Here is a 6,000-nt window from a genome sequence, read left to right as displayed (position 1 = left end):
TTAGATTTGCATGTAATAGTTTAGCATTAATTTCAATTAGTTTTATCTCACATTTAAATTTAGAATTTGAATTGCATTCAAAATCTATTTGATTTATATATTTGATAATACTTTTCATTTGTGCATTTTTAATGTGCATGTTTCAATTTAGATTTAGATTTGCATGTTTCATATCAGTTTTAGATTTGCATATTTCAAAATGCTTTTGGTTTGTATGTTTTAGATTTCTATGTTTCATAATAGTTTAACATTTTCACATTTCATAATTAAATTTTATCATTAATGTGGATGGCAAGGTCAACATTTCAATAAAATGTGTATCTACTAAAGTTAATAATTAACTTAAAATAGACAAATTTTTCATAGTATGTATAGATTTTTATTAATATTTATGCTTGTAATGTTTGAAAAGTGGAAGGCAATGCCACCATATTTCAAACATTATGATCTAAATATTTGATTTGAAATAGTTTTGATTTGTATTTATCTTATTTTGAACATTATTCATTTGAAAGAATTTATGTTAATTGTTAATACTTTTTAATTCTAATTATTTCTGTATATTGATTTTTTTTATAAGTCTGTAGGTTACTATTTGAGTTATGGATGTCTCGAATAAAGAATCAAACATTATTGATTCTAACTTGACAACTTGAATGACCTCAAATGATTTCTTTGAGACTAAGTTTGACAAATGCCTACAAATAATTAAAGAGGCATGCACAACTATAAGTAAAGATGTGGAAAATACAATATTGACAATTGACTATGTTTAGGAAATAAAGTAATGCAGATGAAAGATGTAGAAAAATTCCTACATGATACATCTGCAAAAGTGTTGAATCTAAATCTGGTTTTGACTATTTCATGTCAACACACTTAAGTTGTTTACTAAGTTCATGTCAAGCTAGTAACACATGCCAAGTAAAATATGTATAGATGTCAAGTAAAATAGTTGATGAAGATAATATTGACAATTGACTATGTTGAGGAAATAGAAGTAATCCAAATGAAAGATGTAGAAAAATTCCTACATGACACATCTGCAAAAGTGTTGAATCTAAGACTGCTTTTGACTATTTCATGTCAACACACTTAAGATGTTTACTAAGTTCATGCTGAGCTAGTAAGGCATGCCAAGTAAAATATGTATAGATGACAAGTAAAATAATTGATTCCAAGTAAATAGTTGATACCGAGTAAGTTCAAGTATTGAGCCAGATAGAACTACATCAAGTGTCGAGCCAGACAGAACTACAATAAAGGCCAAGCCAAATAGAACTACAACAAGTGTTGAGTAACAAAATGATCAAGTGTTAAGCATCAGAGGTAACAAGTGCCAAGTAACACTAATTGGATATAGTTGTTTGTAATCACACAAACACCTATGTAAACTATTTTTGAGCTGCAATAGAAGAATCTCAAAGGATATTAAAGATAAGAACGAATCTTCTACATTATCTATGCAATCAGCATGCAGCCAATATGAAAAATGAAGGCATGCAACCAATAAGAAAAGTGCATGAGTTAAGTAGGAAATGAAGAATAAATATGGATCGTAGATTCATACCTAATCCTAAGTTCTTGAAATCTTTAAAAGGAGGACAAAATCACATTGTATGTATGGATGAATGAAGTGTATGGGTGAACTATAGAAAAATTCAGAGGGAAGTGTGAAAAGACTTAGAAGAACAAAGCAACATTGCAGCATTCAGTTGATCAAGAACAAAGTATCAGAACTTTAAAGAGTGACATATTAGATCAAGCAAGGATTAGGTCAGTTAGAGTAGAATAAGGATCTAGAATCAGCAATTGGAGATTGCAAAGTTATCAAGTCAAAGACTTTCTAATACTCTCTAGCAATTGTATTAGATAATGGAAATCCTATGGACTTAGGTTGGCCTAGTAGCCATTTGTAAATCCTTTAATAGGGTGGCATTCCAAGTGAATGTACAAAAGTCCTTTAACTAGGCCTACTTTTAGTAGGGTAGTGAAATTTTTTAACCAAGTCACTTTTGACAGAGTGTAAAAGTCTTTAACAAGATAGGTCTTTCATAGGGCAGACCATTGGAAGTGGTCAAACATTGTAACCTTGAAAAATTACACATTATTGTAGTGATATTTTGTGGGTGTCATCCCCACCCCAGTTTTACCTTCTCATTTTGGAGGGTTTATGGGTTAACAAATTTGTGTGTTGTCTATTTTCATGCATGTCTTTACTTTCAAGTTCATTAGATAGATTTTATGCATGTGGATGATTTTAGTTAAAATAAATTAAAATAGTTAAAGTTAGTTACTTCTGATTCACCCCCTCCCCCTCTTAGAAGTAAATCTCCCTACTTGTTAATTCCAAAAATTGGTATCATAACCAAGTTCTCACAAGAAGGAGCCTTACAGCTTGGAGAAAAGATATGGAAATGGAAGTCTACAAACTTGGGAAGATCATAGAGAATCAAACAATTGACATACAACTTGCTTTACATGCTTTGGAAGAAGCTAGAGGAGAACTGAGAAAATCCTTAAAAGGAAGAAAAGAGATTGCCATAGCTGAGAATGACATATAGTACAAGGAGATTTACAACTCAAATCTATTTTCAAATGAAGATTCTAAAGAGTTTGATGTAGCAATAGTAGATCTAATGGAGAAGAATAAAGCTCAAGTAGAAGAAATCGAAATACTCAAGCTTGAACAAGAATCACAAGACATAATTCTTTGTGAAGTAACTATATAGAAGAAAAGAGCCATTGAAGAAAAAGCCATTTAGAAGATGACAAAAGAAATCTTACCGATAGACTAGAGGAAAAGACAATTGAGTTTGAAAGAATTTCTAACATGCAACTGGACACCTTAAGTCAAATGATGAATGCACACCATGAACTAAATGTTAAGGATATTAAGATCTCTACACTGAAGATGCAAAATGAACAATTACAAAATGATCTGAAAAGAGAAAAGGAGATTATAGAGAGCTTCAAAAAACCTAATTAGGCCATCAAGTACTTTGAGTAGCTATTAAAATCACCAAGCGCTAGTAATGATACTTCAGAAATTGGTTACACCAACACTAAACAAGGAGAGTCATCCAAGATTGCAAAAGAAAGGAGTAACAAAGGTAAGGACACTAAACCTACATGTTATTTATGTGGTAAAAAGGGATATACTTCTAATGTATGCAGGAGCAAAAATGCCCATCATCATGATAAGCCTAAGAATACAAGTTATTGTCACAAGTACAAAAAGCAAGGACATCAAGCACATGAATGTAGGAATAGGACTATTAGTGCACTAAAATTTGAAGGTCACTACTATAAGTACAAGAAGTATGGACATAGAACTTTTGAGTGTAGATCAAAGCCTATGTGGACAACAAATCAGCCAGTAGGAGCAAATCATGGATATCACTACAATTGGGACTATAATACTAGGTATAGCTATCATTACTATCAAGAATATGGACACATTCCTAAAAACTACATAAGAACACATTTGAGAGGAAACTATAGCCGATGATTAAGTCAAACCACATGTTTTAGTTGCTTAAAGACTAGTCATATCAGCAAGAATTGTCCAACAAAGTCAAAGGTACCCAACCTAGAAGTCAACAAAGGAAACGAGAAGGTAGATGTTGAACACATCAAAGGAGAAATGAATAATACATGGAAGAAGAAAGATGAGTTTAGTTCATCAAATGAAGGAATCACTTCACTTAATAGGTCAAGTGATCACACTTCGTCAAACTAAGTAGATAGAAGGCATGAGGAACTGATTTACAAAGTTTTATCATGCATTAGTCCTAGAAAAGATAATATTGAAAAGAAGAGATCAGCATGATTAGAGATGAAAAGTTAAAATTCAACATTTTCACTAGTGTTTCCAAGTCATCCTTAGATGCCAAGTAAATGTCAATATATACCAAACTACTAGTAGGAGCTGAGTGATTGGTCATAGCCAAGTTGGCAATGGAAGCCAAGTGAAGAGGAAATCTAGTTGGATTCAACTGATGGAAAGTAAATGGAAGCTGAGTTATGTTGAAATCCTTAAGGAGCCAAGTGTACAGTTGTATATGCTCTAAGCATTTAATGTTATGTTTTGAAGAAAATAAGGTCAATTTTTTTATCATTTCTCATCATTTGAATGTAGAACAAGAACAAGAAGAGCATAGAAGTGATTGATGAATAGCAATTGAAGTTTTTGCACAAATTTTGACAAAGATCAAGCACTATTTTCATTGATCTAAGGTATTCCTCAAGTGCTGAGTTGTGCAATTATAAAGTTTAATTTCTTTTAAAACCCTAGATTTGTAATATGGCTTCCTATTCTAAAAACGCTAAGGAAAAGGAAGGTTTTGAGGTTCAATTAGTTAGGAATGAGGTTAAACAACCATGTTTTTGGATAATTCTAGAATTTGGATATAAGAATGACGCTACCGGTGCACTATCCATGATTCCGCTCGAAGTTGTGATGGTACATGGTGTAGGAGCACCCAGGCTGGCCTCTACTAGTTAGTCAATTTTGGCTTGTACTTGACTCTAGCCAAGTCAAGAAGTTAGTTTAATTTGGTTGATGACCTTAGAAGGTCTTGTTTTATGTTGGCTAGGTGAATTAGTCACTAAGACTGAGGTCACACAAATAGCCTTTGTTAGTTGCTATTTAAATTCTTAATGTTAGGAGTTAGGGAGATTGAGTCATTAATATGTCTTAGGCCTAAGAATGGTTAATGGTTATTAAATAAATATCATGATCATGAATTATCTTGGATCCTCAAAATATTTGAGGATAAGAAGCCTATAATATAGGATTAAGGCATCTATCAAAGTTGCCAATTGTTGTAAGAATGTTGTCATAACAACATTTTGCACTTATTGCAAATATTCCATGCAACATGGATAGCCTTGGATTCCTTTGATTGTGGGAGGTTATTTTCAACCAAATAGGCCCTATAATGGTGGAGAATACACCTAATGGAGTGATTTCTTGAATCTCCAAGCATTGGTTGCATATTGTAAAAAAAGTTTGAGTTAATGAAGTGGCTGGAAAACTCTATTTTTGAAGTGATATTTCAATTTTTGAAGGAAAATTCATACTTGAAGCCAAAAATGTGTTGATAAAGTGGTTGATATTTGTTCTATAGTAATTTTTAAGACTTTTTAATTTTATATGTTAAGGGTTTAGAGTAGTTTTATCATAGTTTTCAAGTTGTTTTAGTTGAGGACTTTCTTTTGGTCACACTATGACAGATTTTGTAAAAATGGCTCCCACATGAGTTTCAACCATGGAAACGCTAAATAAGTGGTTTAATCTTCAATTGGGGTCTCTATACATATTTTATCTAAATTTAGGAAGCATCATGAGAAAGGAAGCTAGCTTAATGATCAGGCCCTAGGCGAGTTTGACATACCCGGTTAGAGGCTTGACAGTGAGAAATCAAATCATTTCATGTGGGGAATGGGAAGTACAGCACCTCCCCAGGAATTTTTATGGTATTTTTTTATGTTATTTATCCATCCTAAGAATTTGGAAGTCTTACCAGTCCATTAGGATAGGTTTTTAGCATTTTTCATCAATCCTAGACAAGCTGTCCTGGAAACTAGGCCTCTTAGCCTTGTTTCTCCTTGATATTAGGAAGGAGGTGTACGGTCACTTTGAGACCCAGAAACCTTAATGAAAGTTTTAAAACTTCCAAAAGGGTATCCAAATAAGGTTTTAGTTTTCTGAGTTGTTTTGGAAAATATTTCTAAAAAGGGGGAAAACTGACTGGTGAAGGCTACTAGAAATAGGCCTATTTTTAAAATCTCTTTTGGATGAAATCTTGAATATGATAAACCTAAGAGCCAAGAACCTTCCCAAATCAGTAAAATGGGATTTAATATGAATGAATTCAATTTGAAGAAGGTCCCCACAATGAAGTTTGAAATTTGTGATGTTTTAGTGGATTTAGCACTTAGATCCATCTAAGTGAAAGTGAGAAAGAGAACCAAAATTAAGGTGTGGATCATCCA

Source organism: Cupressus sempervirens, chromosome 11, assembly GCF_028749045.1.
Source record: "Cupressus sempervirens isolate cs-2001-9-10 chromosome 11, ASM2874904v1, whole genome shotgun sequence".
Taxonomy (NCBI): Eukaryota; Viridiplantae; Streptophyta; class Pinopsida; order Cupressales; family Cupressaceae; genus Cupressus; species Cupressus sempervirens.
Note: the sequence above shows the minus strand (reverse complement) of the source record.